Source organism: Pleurodeles waltl, chromosome 2_2 (genome assembly GCF_031143425.1).
Source record: "Pleurodeles waltl isolate 20211129_DDA chromosome 2_2, aPleWal1.hap1.20221129, whole genome shotgun sequence".
In the NCBI taxonomy this organism is placed as follows: domain Eukaryota; kingdom Metazoa; phylum Chordata; class Amphibia; order Caudata; family Salamandridae; genus Pleurodeles; species Pleurodeles waltl.
Genome location: NC_090439.1, coordinates 87,641,102 through 87,659,513, shown reverse-complemented (window position 1 = coordinate 87,659,513; position 18,412 = coordinate 87,641,102).

The following is an 18,412-nucleotide window of genomic DNA, read 5'->3' as shown; positions in this document are numbered from 1 at the left end:
TTTTAAAAGTGGCATTTTCAAACACACAATCTTAAACTCATCTTTACTAAAATATGTATATTTGAATTGTGAGCTTGGAGACCCCAAACTCCACATGTCTATCCACTCCCAAAGGGAATATACACTTTAATCATTTTAAAAGGTACCCCCAATGTTAACCTATGAGAGGGACAGGCCTTGCAACAGTGAAAAACTAATTTAGCAGTATTTCACTGTCAGGACATATAAAATGCTTTACTATGGGCCTTATTACAACTTTGGCAGAGGGGGTTAATCCGTCCCACATGTGACGGATATCCCGCCTGCCATATTATGAGTCCATTATATCCTATGGAACTCGTAATACGGTGGGCGGGATATCCGTCTCATTTGGGACGGATTAATCCCCTCTGCCAAAGTTGTAATCAGGCCCTAAATGTCCTACTTTAACCATACACTGCACCCTGCCCTTGGGGCTACCTAGGGCCTACCTTAGGGGTGCCTTACATGTAAGAAAAGGGAAGATGTAGGCCTGGCAAGTGGGTTTGCCAAGTCGAGTTTACAGTTTAAAACTGCACACACAGACACTGCAGTGGTAGGTCTATGCCATGTTTACAGATATACTAATGTGGGTGGCACAACCAGTGCTGTAGGACCACTAGTAGCATTTAATTTACAGGCCCTGGGCACCTCTAGTGCACTGTACTAGGGAGTTACCAGTAAACCAAATATGCCAATCATGGATGAACCAATTACATACACATTTTGTATAGGAGCACTTGCACTTTAGCACTGGTAGCAGTGGTAAAGTGCCCAGAGTAACAAAAACAGCAAAAACGGACTCCATCACACATCAACATCCTGGGAAACAGAGGCAAAAAGTTAAGGGAGTCCACGACAAGGATGAAAAGTCTAACACTTACTTTCGGTAACGATATATCTGGTAGAGACATAGGGCCTCATTATGACCCTGGCGGGCGGCGGAGGCCGCCCGCCAGGATCCCGCCCTCCAAATTACCGTGCCGCGGTCAAAAGACCGCGGCGGGTATTACGAGTTTTCCCCTGGGCTGGCGGGCGGTTCCAGTTAAACCGCCCGCCAGCCCAGGGGGAAAACGACCTTCCCACGAGGATGCCGGCTCGTAATCGAGCCGGCGGAGTGGGAAGGTGCGACGGGTGCTACTGCACCCGTCGCGTATTTCACTGTCTGCAAGGCAGACAGTGAAATACATTTTGGGGCCCTCTTACGGGGGCCCCTGCCGTGCCCATGCCATTGGCATGGGCACGGCAGGGGCCCCCAGGGGCCCCGCGACCCCCCCTACCGCCATCCTGTTCATGGCGGCTTTCCCACCATGAACTGGATGGCGGTAGGGGGGGTCAGAATCCTCATGGCTGCGGAGCGCGCTCCGCAGCCATGGAGGATTCCAATGAGCAGCGGAAAGTCAGCGGGAGACCGCTGACTTTCCGCTTCTGACCGCGGCTGAACCGCCGCGGTCAGAATGCTCATTGGAGCACCGCCAGCCTGTCGGCGGTGCTCCCGTGGTCGGTGGCCCTGGCGGCCACCGGCCGCCAGGGTCAGAATGACCCTCATATTCTAGATGCAGATTACTTACCGACCCGCCCATCCTCCCCTAACTGCGAACTGATTTCTGTGGACAGGAACTTTCTCTTAAGGGCCCTAGTTTTGGTGCACCACTCTCAGTGCTCTTCATGGCTCTGCGCTACTGGCGTGGAAAGTCGTGAAAAGAAACTGACATCAGCACACCGGGGTGGCGCCTATATGTGACCACGACTTCATCCTGGTGAACACGACGCCAACGACAGTCTCGGAGTCGTCCGACACCACCTGACGGCGCGCAGAGGCACTTCTCAAAGGAAAATCTCCAGTTCCAGATTGACGCCTGGGGGAATTCAAAGGTAAGGAATCTGCAACTAGAATATGTCTGTACCAGATATATAGTTACTGAAGGTAAGTAACTTGTACTTTAAACTTTGATAATCCTGTTCTAGGCATAGGATGATTTGTTATGGATTCTCAAACTCTCTTCATTCTAGATTGAGAGAGAGATATTGTGGGTGGGAATGGTCATAAGGATGGTAGCCATCAGAGGGGTAGATTGTTGCGGGCTACAGCTCCCATAAGAAAACTTCATGATCTGATTAAGGAGGTAATTGGCTGAATGTTTCCTGGAATCCAAGAAGGTTTACCCATTTGAGTCCTGCCTTTGTGATGTGTTGAAGCTTTCCCGAAGTATTGATGTGAGACTACAGAAGGTCTACGCAACAGGTGAGGGGATCAACTGAGCCCAAATAAGTTATAGAATGTAATGAGAGTAAGAGAGAGGCTCAGACCAGAGATGCCTTGTTTTTTTGTGCATTCTGTTTACGAAAGGGCAACTTAAAATAGCATTGAAACTGTTTTTTTTTTTTTTCTGAAGTTTATATCATAAATGCATCCTTGCTGTACATAAATATAGCGACTTCAGAATTGAATATTAGTGATAAGGTTATAGATAACTAACATTTTAACGTTATAGTAATTTACACTTTTGGAAAACTGATAAGGCAGAGAAAAGAATGTGTAGCCAAATTTGAGTGTCTTTGAAATAGAACGATTGGTTGGTCTTAAGCTTATCATTACAGAAATAATAGTACTGATCAGTGATGAGGGGTCTTGGAACATTTTAGTAGTGGGTTTTGAATGTTTTTGTTGCATTAATGGATAAGCTGAAATAGCATATGATTTTGAATAAATGGAGACCTAGTTTCTCTAGATGTGAGGAGATTGGAAGGTTATGTAAGAAATGCATGATGTTGATACAAATAAGTTGACTGGAGAAAAATAATTTTATGGTTGTACCCCAGTGTGCTTCAAAGTATGTGACCTGAAAACACCACAAAAGGTAAAGGTCAAGGGCCAAGTATTAATCTAAAATAGTTGGGTTATGCTAAATCCTTCTAGGTATGTCTATTCGGTAATAGGTCTGGAACACGTAAAAATAAAGTCTTATTTTTATTTGGGCCATGCAGAAGTGGAGAAGTCTGTATTCTATGAGTGCAGGTTTAAGTTTGATATTTTTTTGTCTTCTTTTTTCCCAATCTGTTTGAGCAGGCAGATGCAGAATAGCTCTTCTTCTTTTCTGTGGTTGTCTAATGAAAATGGAAAATAGTCATTTTTTTCTATTTCTGTTTCATTGTTGTGTCAGACAAATGGAAAATGGTTGTTTTTCTACTTTTGTTTGCTGCTAGTAGATTGCAAAGTGTTTGTAGTGTTTAAACCACCATGCATTGAATGTGTGATCCATGTTGTTAGCAGGTCTGGGAGAGGACGCAGTCTACCCTCATCAAGACTGCCACCAGCCTCCCCATGAAGGAATCCTGGAGGGTGTAAGCTGCATAAGTGGTCTAGTTGTTTTGGTATTTCAGGGAAAACGGTTAAAATGCATTTACTTTAAGATGGATGTCCTTTGTTCACCCAAGTTGAACTTCCCTGTGATCTCCAGTGGGGCAGAAATGGACATGGTTCTGGTGCAATTGGGCTGTTGGGTGGTAATCTAATTATTGTCCTTTCTTTTAGATCAACTGCACTCTCTACAGGTGATTCAACCTTGCCAAGACTTGTTTCTAAACATAATGGCCTGCAAGAAGGTGGCAGTCAATGGAACCTCTTCTCCACTTCGTAAGTGTACACTCGAGGACTGTCAGGTAGATTCTCACAACTCTGTGTACAGAAGTCATGTTGAGATTCATTGTTGGGTCCATTAAGGGAATTGGTAAATGTTGTTTGTTCATACTTCCTTCAGGTACTCACAAAGCATCTAGGAAGAACAAAGAAGGGTATATAGGTGTTAGAAATTGAGTTACTGGTTGACTGAGGTGTGAGCCCCAGTCAAGCAGTAACCACAGTCCTAGTTAGGATAAAGCACAAGCAAACCCCAAATTAGCCTGTGCTCAACCACCTGGTAGCTTGGCACAGAGCAGTCAGTCTTAACTTAGCGGCAATGTGTAAAGTATTTGTATAATACTTCAAACAGTAAAACAGTGAAAACACCACACAAAAAGATCCCACATCAGGTAAGAAACATTGGGCCTGATTAGGAGTTGGACAGCTGAACCGCCATATCTCCAATACGGTGGTGGTGAGGTGGCCGTCATGTTGGCAGCCTCACCATCGCTGTATTACAATGTTTATCCCAGGCTGACCGACGGAAATGTCATATTATGACATTTCTGCCGGTCAGCCCGGTGGAAACAGTGCAGCAGGACCATAATCTTAATCAGGATAAGTCAGACACACACCCTAAATTAACCTGTGTTCGACCCTTGGTAGTTTGGCACAAATCAGTCATGCTTAACTTAAGAAGCAAAATGTAACGTAAAACAGCAAAAACAACACACAAAAAGACACTACATCTAGTTACAAAAATAGAGCATAATTGTATGAGCAAAACAAGCCCAAAACAACAAAAATCCAAATAGAAGAATTGAGATATTAATTTTTAAAGAATAAACTTATTTGTAGTACTTAGAAGATTTAATGGCCAACCAGGGCTATGTGGTCGCGTAAGACTGGGTCAAATGTGAAAAGTCAGGCTCATTGTGATGGGGCAAGGATCAATTACAGGAACCAGCCTTGGCCTGCTGAGAAAAGTACCTTCATTTGGAGTGGGGTCAAAGTCGCGAGCAAGATGCGAGGAGCAAAGAAGGTGATGTATTGGCATCTATCCCACAGATGAATATGATTCAACAGCTTTGAGCCACCAAATGTCAGAGATGTTTTGGAAATGAAGCCAATGCATCACACAGTCAGCAATGCAGTGTTCCCGATCTGCGCAGCAGCAGCGATGCACAGGCGTCAACGGCAATGCAGTGTCCATGATCATCGCAGCTCGGAGTACATCGGCATCGATGGAGATGCGCTGGTTCTGAGCAGCACAACAGCATTGATGTGTGGATTTTGGATTGGAGCAGCACTTTATACCCACTTGCAAGGGCCCAGGACTAGATTGGCACCACTTTGCAGGGCAAGACTTGCAGAAAGCAAAGTCGTGTGCTGTAGGTGAGGAGGTGAAAGTCTTTTATGTCCCAGAGACTTCAGAAGAACAGGATGCACGCTAGCAAGTCCTTGGAGTCACTCTGTTTCTGGGTTCAAGTGTTATGGGTCCTGTTCTTCTCACTCAGACAATGAGGGTAGCAGGTCAGCACAGCAACAAAGTAGTTCTCCCAGAGCAGAAGACCAGCAGTCCTTTCTAGCAGCACAGCAGTCCATTTTCCTGTCAGAGCATCCAAAGGCCCAGAAGTGTACTGAGTTAGTAGAGTCATAAGTCCCAGTCCTATGCCCAGTGATGCCTTTGAAAAGATCCTCCTTTTCTGCCCTGCTTCCAGACTCACTACAGGGGGTATGCAATCCTTTGCGTGGGTACAGCACACTGTCTACTCAGGTGTGTCAGCCCCTACCTCCCATCCTAGCCAGGATGGCACATCAGGATGTTGATGACCCATCAGTCACACCTAAGCTCCCATTGTGTGTGGCTATCTAGAGAGTGTGTGTGGCTGTCTAGAGAGAATGCACAAGTCCAGTTGCCACACCAACCCAGGCATGTATTGGAAACAGTCTGCAGTGACACAGGGCTAAGAGCAGTAAAATGTCAACTTTCTGCAAGGGGCATTTTCAAAATTTGACCTGACTTTACCATTAAAGAGGATGTGTCATTACAACCATAGGTTTTAAACATGACAGTTCTACTCTACTCCTTCTCATTCAGGAATGACAACTTATTAAATGTAAGAAGGAATCCCCAATGTTATCCTGTAAATGGGGCAGGCCTCACAGTAGTGAAAAATGAATTTGAGAGATTTTCACTATTGGAGCATGTAACACTCAGAAACCAACGTCCTGCCTTTTAATTACATAGCACCCTTCCCTATGGACTTCATAGGGCCTACCTTATGGGTGGTGTATATGTAATAAAAAGGGAGTTTAAGACCTGGCAAGGGGTTGTAGATGGCAAGTCGATATGGCAGTGTAATATTGCATGCACTGGCAGGCCTGGGAAATGTTTCAAAGTGCTACTGAAGTGGGTGCCATACGCAGTGCTGCATGCCTACTAGTAGCATTTAATTTACAGGCCCTGGATACATGTACTGCACTTTACTAGGGGCCTATAAATAAATTAAGTATGCACTTAGATAAGTACTGTTAGAAATGGGGTTTTTGGTTGGCAGTCAGGTTACCCTCTGTCCAAGCAAGAACCCTCATTCTAGTCAGGATAAGTCACACACAATCCAAAATTATCCTATGCCCACCCTCTGGTAGCTTGGCACGAGCAGTCAGGCTTAACTTAGCAGGCAATGTGTGAAGTATTTGTGCAATAAATCATACAATAACACCATATAGCACCACAAAAATACACCACACAGTGTTTAGAAAAATATATCATATTTATCAGGATAATTGTAGGTCAAAACGAATAAAGATTCAATGTGAAATTGTAGAGATATCACTGAAAAGTGATATAAAGTGTCTTAAGTCTTTAAAAAGCAAACAAAGTCTCTTTCAAGCACAAAGTACCTGGTTTAAAGTGGAAAAGAGATACGTGGAAAAATGGTGTTTGCGTCGATTTCTCCCCTGCACACACGGACTTGCGTCGTTATTTTTCACGCGGGGAAGTCGTGCATCATTTTCCGGCGCGCAGACAGTCTCTTTCTGTGGGTCGCGGGATTACCAGATGTCCGGGGTCTGTGCGTGGATTCTTCGGCTTGTTTTCCGGCTGCACGTCGTTCCGGGAGGTTGTGCGTGGAATTCTCGGTCTCACGACAGGCGTCGCGTTGATTTCCCCTCTGGAAGTCGGGCGGCGTTGTCCTTGTGTGGCCGTGCGTCGATGTTCCGGTCGCCCCGAAGGTGTCGCGTCTATCAGCATCGGTGTGCGGAGCAAGCTGTGCGTCGAAATTTTCGTGAACGAAGAGTCCAAATGAAAAAGAGAAGTCTTTTTTGGTCCTGAGACTTCAGGGAACAGGAGGCAAGCTCTATCCAAGCCCTTGGAGAGCACTTTTACAGCCAGACAAGAGTTCAGCAAGGCAGCAGGAGAACAGCAAGGCTGCAGTCCTTTGTAGAAAGCAGTCAGGTGAGTCCTTTAGGCAGCCTGGCAGTTGTTCTTGGCAGGATGCAGGTTCTGGTTCAGGTTTCTTCTCCAGCAAGTGTCTGATGAGGTAGGGCAGAGGCCCTGTTTTATACCCAAATGTACCTTTGAAGTGGGGGAGACTCAAAGAGTGGCTAAGAAGTGAACCAGGTCCTCTTTCAGTTCAATCCTGTCTGCCAGGGTCCCAGTAGGGGGTGTGGCAGTCCTTTGTGTGAGAGCAGGCTCTCCACCCTCCCAGCCCAGGAAGACCCATTCAAAATTCAGATGTATGCAAGGGAGGGTGAGTACCCTGTGTTTGGGGTGTGTCTGAGTGAATGCACAAGGAGCTGTCAACTAAACCCAGCCAGACGTGGATTGTAAGGCACAGAAAGATTTAAGTGCAAAGAAATGCTCACTTTCTAAAAGTGGCATTTCTAGAATAGTAATATTAAATCCAACTTCACCAGTCAGCAGGATTTAGTATTACCATTCTAGCCATACTAAATATGACCTTCTTACTCCTTTCCGATCAGCAGCTACCACTTCAATACTGTATGAGGGCAGCCCCAATGTTAGCCTATGAAGGGAGCAGGCCTCACAGTAGTGCAAAAACGAATTTAGGAGTTTTACACTACCAGGACATGTAAACTACACAGGTACATGTGTTGCCTTTCACCCACACAGCACCCTGCTCTAGGGGTTACCTAGGGCACATATTAGAGGTGACTTATGTGTGGAGAAAGGGAAGGATTAGGTTTAGCAAATACTTTTAAATGCCAAGTCGAGGTGACAGTGAAACTACACACACAGGCCTTGCAATGGCAGGCCTGAGACAAGGAAAAGGGGCTACTTTAGTGGGTGGCACAACCAGTGCTGCAGGCCCACTAGTAGCATTTAATCTACAGGCCCTAGGCACATACAGTGCACATTACTCGGGACTTATAAGTAAATTCAATAGTCCAATCAGGTATGATCCAAGGTTACCATGTTTAAAGGGAGAGAGCATATGCACTTTAGCACTGGTTAGCAGTGATAAAGTGTGCAGAGTCTAAAAGCCAGCAAAAACAGTGTCCAAAAAGTGGGGGGAGGCAGGCAAAAAGTTAGCCTAAGGCTGTCAGGTCTAACATGTACCAATTGAACCATGTTTTAGGGGCACATGCACTTTAGCACTGGACAGCAGTGGTAAGGTGCTCAGAGTCCAAAGGTCAACAAAAGAAATTGTCTAAAATTTGAGGCAGGCAGGCAAAACATGTGTGGAAAGACCACCCTAAGGCTGTCAGGTCTAGCACATATTAAAAAGGAAAGTTTGGGCCAGGCAAAAGGTTTATTTTGCCATGTTGAAATATCACCTGAACTGCACATACAGGCTCTGCAATGGCAGATTCTGTGACATGTTTAAATGGCTACTTAAGCGGATGGCACTATCGGAGCTGCTGGTAGCATTTAATTTAAAGGCCCTGGGCACATGTAGTGCTATTCTGCTAGGGCCGTATAAATAAATTAAATATGCAATTGGATATAAGCCAATGTTAGTATGTTTTAGGCAAACAGTACAAGCACTTTAGTAGTAAAGTGTGAAGAGTCCCAAGGCCAACAAAAACAGGATGGCTAAAGGCAAAACATTAAGGGGAAACAATACCAAGGATGCATGGTCTGTCAATAGGTAATCTGGAGAAGCTGTTATAGTATCTGCCATTATTACAAGGCAGCTGGTGTAGAGTTTTCCATAGCGCGTGACCTCAGATTTTAGGGATTTCCCCAGCTGTGACCTCCATCCAACAGATTTCACAGCAGCGCTGCCTCCACTTCTGGCATGCCCTTCCATCATGCTTTTTGAAGAAAAGCTGTGTGTTTATGCACTGTTTCTACCAAAAGCAATCTCTTTTTTTTTTTTAATGCAGCTTGTTTTCCTACAAGGAAAACGGGAAGTGTTGAAAAAAGAAACATTTTCTTTTGATTTTTTTAATAGTACACAGTGGTACAATAGGACCACTGCCGGCTCTTAAAAAATATTTTTTCTACCATTCTCAAAGAGAAAAGGGTCCCCTAGGACCCCATTCCTGTTTGCGAGTGGCTTACCACCAACCTGAAGTTGGTGGTAACTGAGAATGTTTTGCGACCCCATTCACGGTCCGAAAACAGTCGTATATGCCACTGCGAGTCGCTATTTGGTATGGATGCCTTCAGCACGCCCCTTCCAAACAGCGACTCACAAACCTATTTTGAAATTAAGTAATTGCAAATGGGCCCGGGGGGGGGAGCTGAGAGCACGAGGTCCCCCCCCCGGGAATATTGTGGAAGGTGGTGTAGCCCACGAGCGCCGGTTTGGGCGTTGTTTCGGCGTTTTTTTGGTATGGGGATAGGTATTTTGAAAAGGGGCCATTTTGTGTTGCTCACCATTTTAGGTGGCAACACGGTGGCTGGTGCACCGTTTTTTCCGTGTGTGTTTTCGTGGGCGGGTAGGCCAAGATCTTTTTTGTCCCCGGTTGTCTTGTGGGTAGTGAGGAGAGTGTAAGTTTTTGCGTTGTTATAAAGCGCTTCCTGCTCGGAGCGTGTATTGGCTGTGGTGGGTTTTTACAGCGCGCTGTTATAAGCGTTACTTACGCCACCTGCTTACATTATCTGGTTACTGTAGGAGGCTGGCCTGGCTTGTAGTGGGTACCAAGGGGTGCTTACACTCTGTACCAGGTCCAGTTATCCCTTATTAGTGTAGAAGAGGTGTTTCTAGCAGCTTAGCCTGGTAGAAGGTAGCTATAGCAGAGCAGCTTAGGCTGAACTAGGAGACATGCAAAGCTCCTACTATACCACTGGTGTCATATGCACAATATCATAAGAAAACACAATACACAGATATACTAAAAATAAAGGTACTTTATTTTTATGACAATATGCCAAAAGTATCTCTGTGAGTACCCTCAGTATGAGGATAGCAAATATACACAAGATATATGTACACAATACCAAAAATATGAAGTAATAGCAAAAGGAAGTAATGCAAGCAGTGTATAGTTACAATAGATTGCAATAGGAGCACATAGGTATAGGGGCAACACAAACCATATACTCCAAAAGTGGAATGCGAATAACGTATGGACCCCAAACCTATGTGAGCTTGTAGAGGGTCGCTGGGTCTGTAAGAAAACAGTGCGGGTTAGAAAAATAGCCCATCCCAAGACCCTGAAAAGCAGGTGTAAAGTGCACCTATATTCCCCAGAGAGCACAGAAGTCGTGATAGGGGAATTCTGCAAGAAAGAACAACACCAGCAATGCAACCAAAGTGGATTTCCGGACGAGAGTACCTGTGGAACAAGGGGACCAAGTCCAAGAGTCGCGACAAAGTCGAGATTGGGCAGATGCCCAGGAAATGCCAGAGAAGGGTGCAAAGAAGCTGCCACCGGATGGTAGAAGCTGTGGATTTTGCAAGAACGAAGAGGACTAGGAACTTCCCCTTTTGAGGATGGATGCCCCACGTCGTGAAGAAGCTTGCAGAGGTATTCCCATGCAGAAAGACCACAAACAAGCCTTGCTAGCTGCAAGGGTTGCGGTTAGGGTTTTTGGATGCTGCTGTGGCCCAGGAGGGACCAGGATGTCGCCAATTGCGTGAGGAGACAGATGGGGTGCCCAGCAAGACAGGGAGCCCTCACAGAAGCAGGCAGCACCCACACAAGTGGTGGATCAGGCACTACGAAGAGGAGTAAACTGGAGCTCACCCGAAGTCACAAAAGGAGATCCCACGACGCCGAAGGACAACTCAGGAGGTTGTGCACTGCAGGTTAGAGTGTCGGGGACTCAGGCTTGACTGTGCACAAAGGAAATCCGGGAAGAGTGCACAGGAGCTGGAGCAGCTGCAAATCACGCAGTACCCAGCAATGCAGTCTAGCGTGGGGAGGCAAGGACTTACCTCCACCAAACTTGGACTGAAGAGTCACTGGACTGTAGGAGTCACTTGGACAGAGTTGCTGAGTTCCAGGGACCACGCTCGTTGTGCTGAGAGGAGACCCAGAGGACCGGTGATGCAGTCTTTTGTTGCCTGCAGTTGCAGGGGGAGGATTCCGTCGTCCCACAGGAGATTTCTTCGGAGCTTCTAGTGCAGAGAGGAGGCAGACTACCCCCACAGCATGCACCACCAGGAAAACAGTTGTGAAGGCGGCAGGATCAGCGATACAAGGTTGCAATAGTCGTCTTTGCTACTTTGTTGCTGTTTTACAGGCGTCCTGAGCAGTCAGCGGTCAATTCCTTGGCTGAAGGTGAAGAGAGAGATGCAGAGGAACTCTGATGAGCTCTTGCATTCGTTATCTAAAAAATTCCCCAAAGCAGAGACCCTAAATAGCCAGAAAAGGAGGTTTGGCTATCTAGGAAGGAGGATAGGCTAGCAACACAGTTAAGAAGTTATCAGAAGGAGTCTCTGACGTCACCTGCTGGCACTGGCCACTCAGAGCAGTCCAGTCCAGTGTGCCAGCAGCACCTCTGTTTCCAAGATGGCAGAGGTCTGGAGCACACTGGAGGAGCTCTGGGCACCTCCCCTGGGAGGTGCAGGTCAGGGGAGTGGTCACTCCACTTTCCTTTGTCCAGTTTCGCGCCAGAGCAGGGCTGGGGGATCCCTGAACCAGTGTAGACTGGCTTATGCAGAGATGGCCACCATCTGTGCCCATCAAAGCATTCCCAGAGGATGGGGGAGGCTACTCCTCCCCAGCCCTGACACCTTTTTCCAAAGGGAGAGGGTGTAACACCCTCTCTCTGAGGAAGTCCTTTGTTCTGCCTTCCTGGGCCAAGCCTGGCTGGACCCCAGGAGGGCAGAAACCTGTCTGAGGGGTTGGCAGCAGCAGCAGCTGCAGTGAAACCCCGGGAAAGGTAGTTTGGCAGTACCCGGGTCTGTGCTAGAGACTCGGGGATCATGGAATTGTCTCCCCAATGCCAGAATGGCATTGGGGTGACAATTCCATGATCTTAGACATGTTACATGGCCATGTTCGGAGTTACCATTGTGACGCTATACATAGGTAGTGACCTATGTATAGTGCACGCGTGTAATGGTGTCCCTGCAATCACAAAGTCCGGGGAATTTGCCCTGAACGATGTGGGGGCACCTTGGCTAGTGCCAGGGTGCCCACACACTAAGGGCCTCATTCTGACGCTGGCGGACGGCGGAGGCCGTCCGCCAGGGTACCGCCGCTGAATGACCGCACCGCGGTCAAAAGACTGCGGCGGCCATTCAGACATTTCCTCTGGGCCGGCGGGTGCTCTCCAAAAGAGTGCCCGCCGGCCCAGAGGAAATGCCCCTGCAACGAGGACGTCGGCTCAGAATTGAGCCGGCGTAGTTGCAGGGGTGCGACGGGTGCAGTTGCACCCGTCACGTATTTCAGTGTCTGCTTAGCAGACACTGAAATACTTTTCGGGGCCCTCTTACGGGGGCCCCTGCCGTGCCCATGCCATTGGCATGGGCACGGCAGGGGCCCCAGGGGCCCCGCTGCACCCCCTACCGCCATCCTGTTCCTGGCGGGCGAACCGCCAGGAACAGGATGGCGGTAGGGGGTGTCAGAATCCCCCATGGCGGCGCAGCAAGCTGCGCCGCCATGGGGGATTCTAAGGGCAGCGGTAAACCGTCGGGAGACCGCCGGTTTGCCTCTTCTGACCGCGGCCGAACCGCCGCGGTCAGAATGCCCTGCGGGGCACCGCCGGCCTGTCGGCGGTGCTCCCGCCGACCCTGGCCCCGGCGGGCTTAGACCGCCGGGGTCTGAATGACCCCCTAAGTAACTTAGCACCCAACCTTTACCAGGTAAAGGTTAGACATATAGGTGACTTATAAGTTACTTCAGTGCAGTGGTAAATGGCTGTGAAATAACGTGGACGTTATTTCACTCGGGCTGCAGTGGCAGGCCTGTGTAAGAATTGTCAGAGCTCCCTATGGGTGGCAAAAGAAATGCTGCAGCCCATAGGGATCTCCTGGAACCCCAATACCCTGGGCACCTCAGTACCATATACTAGGGAATTATAAGGGTGTTCCAGTATGCCAATGTGAATTGGTGAAATTGGTCACTAGCCTGTTAGTGACAATTTGGAAAGCAAAGAGAGAGCATAACCACTGAGATTCTGGTTAGCAGAGCCTCAGTGAGACAGTTAGTCATCACACAGGGAACACATACAGGGCACACTTATGAGCACTGGGGCCCTGGCTGGCAGGGTCCCAGTGACACATACACTAAAACAACACATATACTGTACAGTGAAATATGGGGGTAACATGCCAGGCAAGATGGTACTTTCCTACAGTCACTATGGATGCCTGGGTATCGCAGGCACTCCGGCTTCTTCGGGAGGCCGGGCGCCTGGATCTGCTGGTGGAGGGAGTGATGGGCAGAGCGGCGAGCAGCGTGGCGGCGGCCATGGCTGCCTGCTCGCCACCACATGGGACGCGCAAGATGGTGCGACAGGTGAGTTTGGGTGCACGGGTGGGGGAAGCGTGTGGGTGTGCCTGAGGCTTCCCAGGGGAGGGGTCATAATGCACAAGAGCAGCTAGCCTGTTCGGTGGCCTGGTCGCATGTGCAGAGCATGGGGGGACGGGTGCAGGGAGGAGCAGGGCCGGCCCGGCGGGCTCAGGCGGGGAACTCGAGGCAGCCACCGACAAGGGGAGGTGGAGGGGGGGCCTAGGGGCTTGAGGAAGGCAGGTTTGGAGTGGGGAGACCAAAAAGGGAGGGTGGATGAGGGTTCTGGCGGGGTGAAGGCAGCAGTTAAGAGAATTAAGTGCCTTTAAGCTCCAGGCGGTGTGGCAGATCAGGATAGACTTTTCGGGCAGGCAGTTAGTGGGGAGGTCTTGGGCAGTGTGAAGATAGAATGCTGAAACAGCCAGGAGGGGGCAGAGGTTGGCCCCCCTTTTAGAATGGAGTGAGAATGAGGGAGAGGCCCTGGAGGTGGAGGAGGATGGTATAACGTTGAGGGTCCTCCCCCCGCGCCGCACCTATGGCAAGGGGATGTGAACAGAGGGTATATGGAGCTCCCGTTGGGAGGATGGGTTGGAGGAGGGGGGATTCTCGTGAGGAGATTGAGGGTGAGTTGCAGCATCGGGAGGGTGGTCATGTTTTCGGGTCCCACTCATCAGCACGCCGGTCAATTTTTGGCAGGATCAACATTTCTTGGAAGAAGGTTACTCAGGAGGGCTTGCGGGGGCCGGGAACCCTGGGAGGAAGCAAAGGTGGGGCCCAGCATGGCCTGCTGGATTGCCACAGTGCGAATTCACGAGCAGGAGATGGGTTTGGCCAAGGTTGGTACAAAAGGGCAGAATACTGGACAGGGTTTTGCACCCTCTGGTGGTGGACAATCTGCCAGTCGGCGGCCTGGCCGTATGGAGCGGCTGGGAGAGTCACTTCTGACCTCCAGATGGCCGTTGCCTCAGCTAGCGGGGTTGCCATCGGATATAAAGAAAGCAAAGGTGTTGACTGGTGAGGCGCTCAGTGAATGTGATATGAGTGTCGGGAATGATGTACTGGACTTTGATGAGGACAGCGTGGAGGAAGGGGAATTACGGGATGAGGAGGAGGAAGAGGACTGGTGGAGCAGAAGGGGGTGTCTAATGCTGTCTGTCAGTCTTTTCAGGTGGCGGACAACTTATCAGGACCTGGTAGAGCGGCAAGACGGAAGGTGCAGGATCGCCCCTGTCACTGCAAAAAGGTATAGGCGGGGGGACATTGCGTGTGTCGGTTGCGATCGAGTTGAAGGCAGGTGGTTCGGGGGAGCGCCTACAGAAAGGAGTTTATGTTCAGGACATTGGGGTAGGTACAGATACAAAGGCGTCAAGTGAGGTAGGAGAGAAACCAGGTAAGTCAGACGCGGAAGCAGGGGAGGAGAAGGGAATAGGAAAACCAAAGCACCTACCCTATAGGGGTATGGTGAAGCCATTGGGGCGCATCTGATGATGGCTACTAAAGAAAAGATATGGAAAGGGGAGTAAGTTGAAATGTTAAAACTGCTGCATCAGGAAGTCCGGTCAAAAGAGGGTTCGAAAGAAGAAGAATATGAACTGGCAAAATGCCCCAAGGTGCCAGTAACCATTGAAGACTGGACTGCCGCGTTTTTTATTTTTGCAAGCTTTTATTGTGAACACTTTCCTGAACAGTCAGTAGCAATCCTTAAGTACATGGATGTCATCCGGAAGGCGTACCTTAATTATGGAGGTTACGTTTGGGCGCAATGAAGAGTTTCGGGCATGAATGGCGGCGGACACGGAGGTACAAGGGGGGAAATTGATGCAGAATTATGGCAGCACATGATGGGACCGTCTAAATTTGGCAAGACCATTTTTACAGCAAGTGGCTTGCCTATCACGTACCGGCCCTTTCGGGAGCGCCCCACCCAGAGTGGGGCAAACGCAGGGGCGAAGGGAGGGACAGGAGCGTCGGGAAGCGGGACGCCAAAGTCTTGAGCCTGTTGGGATTTCAACAAGGGACTTTGCACTCGTGAATATTGTAAATTCAAGCACCAGTGTTCAAAATGTGCGGGTAGACATGCCCTCATTAACTGCTCTGGGACAGGCGGTGCATGGACCCCAGCTTCATGACAGGGTGGCAGTGCAAGAGGGGGTACGGGTCAGGCCCGGTCTAGAGGGGGGTCAGGGTACCTTGGGAAAAAGCTACTACTCCAGTTAAGACTGATAGGTTGCAATTCTGGTTACAGCAATATGTTGACAGGCAGGCAGGGCATTTATTACGTCAAGGTTTTCTTTATGGCTTTGAGTTGGGATAAACAGGACCTAGACGTTGGCGCAGGGCCAAAAATCTGCACTCCGTCAAGGGGAAGAAGGAGCTGGTGCAGCTAAAATTGGAGAAGGAGGTGGCGGAGGGGCATATGAAAGATCCTTTTTCAGATTGGCCTCTCCAAAATCATATTGTTTCTCCTATTGGTGTTGTCCCAAAGAAAGAACCGGGGCAATATCGACTTATACATCATTTATCCTGGCCAGAGGGTTCCTCCAATAACAACTTCATTCTGGAGGAGGTGACGAAGGTGTTGTATGCATCGGTTGATGTGGCTATGGCAATGGTGGAGTCGCTGGGCCCCTGTGCCTTGATGGCAAAAACTGACATTAAATCTGCATTCAGGCTACTGCTGGTCCACCCCTGGGATTCTGAATTGTTGGGAATTCAATTCCAGGGCCACTGGTATGTGGACAAGGCTCTTCCCATGCGATGCTCAATTTCTTTGTTCACTTTTTGAGTGCTTTAGCACGTTTTTGCAGTGGATATTTGAAACGGTGACTGGGCACAAGACAGTGACCCATTATTTGGATGATTTCTTTTTTGCGGGGCCCCCGGGCTCTCTTTGCTGGGGCAATGGTACTTGGTCAATTTCAGGATCCCATGGGGGACCTGGGTGTATCCCTGGCTCCCGAGAAAACAGTCGGGCCCTGCACGGCCTTGGCCTTCTTAGGTATTAAGTTGGATTCAGTGGCCATGGTGGCCCGGTTGCCCGCAGACAAACAAACAACCATGATTGAGATGGTCCAAGCAATGATCAATAAGAAGAAGGTGATGGTCAGGGAAATCCAAGTACTTTTAGGGCACCTTAATTTTGCCTGCAGAGTAGTTAGAGGGGGCTAACTTTCTGCAGGAGACTCGGACTGGCCTTATCAGGGCACAGCTTGCTGCATCATCATGTGCGACTTGGCGCGGGGGTGCAGGAGGACTTGAGGATGTGGTGTGCGTTCCGATCTGGCGGGCGCAGCATTGCATTTCTGGAGTTATTTCCTTTATTGGTGGCGGTCCGCGTCTGGGGTCACCTTTTGATGCACAAGCGAGTGCTTTTCAGAGTGGATAACTTGGCGGTTGTCCAGGTGGTGAATCGGCAGTCTGCCAGGGAGGTGCAAGTCTTACAGCTGCTGTGCGTGTTTGTGTTGCAGCGCTTGCGCCGTGACATCTACTTTCGGGCGCGACATGTGCTGGGGGTCACAAATGACATTGCGGATGTGTTATCTCGTTTGCAGTGGGAGAGGGTCCATGGGTTGGTTGTGGACGAGGCCCTGAGCAGGACGATGATGCCGGAGGCGTTGTGGACAATAGGAGACAGAAGATGCTGCGGTTGGTGGTGAATTCCTTGGCACCATCTACTCGTCAAGCGTATGTCAGGGCGTGGCACGAATTTTATGCGGTCTGGGGCTCAGATGCGACACTTGGACAAGGACAGAGTGGACAATGTGGTAAACTTAATTACGGACTTAGTGGGAAGACGTTTGTCAAGGGTATCCATCGCAGGGAAGCTGCCTGGCATTGCATTTATGGGTAAGCTATGGTGGGGGTACGCTCCGTCAGTGGGGGAATTGGGACAGAGAATACTGGAAGGATGGGCTAGGGATGACAACACAGTGGGGAGGGTGAGACAGCCTATTACCTTGAGTCTTTTGAAAGGGGTTCTGCAGGCATTGAGGGTGGTGTGCTTTGATGAGGCTGAAGGCTTGTTATTCCTTACCCTTATGTCTTGGATGTTTTTTGGGGCATTTCGAGTTTTTGAGCTTTTGGGGTCCAAATTGGCACCGGGATTCAGTGGGCCGATGTAAACATTAGGCCGGAAGGAGTAGTGCTTCACTTATGGAGATCAAAGACGGACCAGAGGGGTATGGGCAGGCATGTGCTTTTGGTGGCTTATCCAGTTTTGGAGCTTTGTCCGGTTCATCTAGGCATGGGGCTAGGAGCCATTACACAGGCTGTGGGCGGCGGCATGTTTTGTCATTGGAATGGTAAGCCAGTCACTGCTTATCAGCTGCTGGCGATTTTGAGGGCAGCTCTAAACGTTAATTGAGCAAGATGCTGTGCAATTTGGAAATCATTCTTTTCGGATATGTATGGCAACGGAGGCGGGGTTTAGGGGATGGAAGAAGGAGGAATTACTGGCATTGGGAAGATGGAAGTCGAATGCATATAAGAAATATGTGAGACAGGTAGTCAATGCATTCTGATGGTAATTGTTTTTTCTCCTGCTGTACGTTCAGTGCCCGGGCCATCGGCACGATGTGTCTACATTTGGGTCGTGGGACATTCATTTGTCAAGTGGGCCTGGAGACAAGCGCGATGGACAGCGATTGGGGACAACTTGGATTTGGACAGGGACAGGTATCATGTACGTTGGGAAGGTAAAGGGGGGATGGGCTGGCCAGAATTGTTGCAGACATTACAGTGGGTGCGGGGACAAGGTTTTTGCCCTGATGTGTTGCTCCTACATTTGGGCAAAAATGATTTGGTAAAGAGGACGGGTTTAGATATCATGAGGTACATGAAAAGGGACTTTTATGAGATCCAGCAGCAATGGTATGGTTGCCATATTATATAGACAGC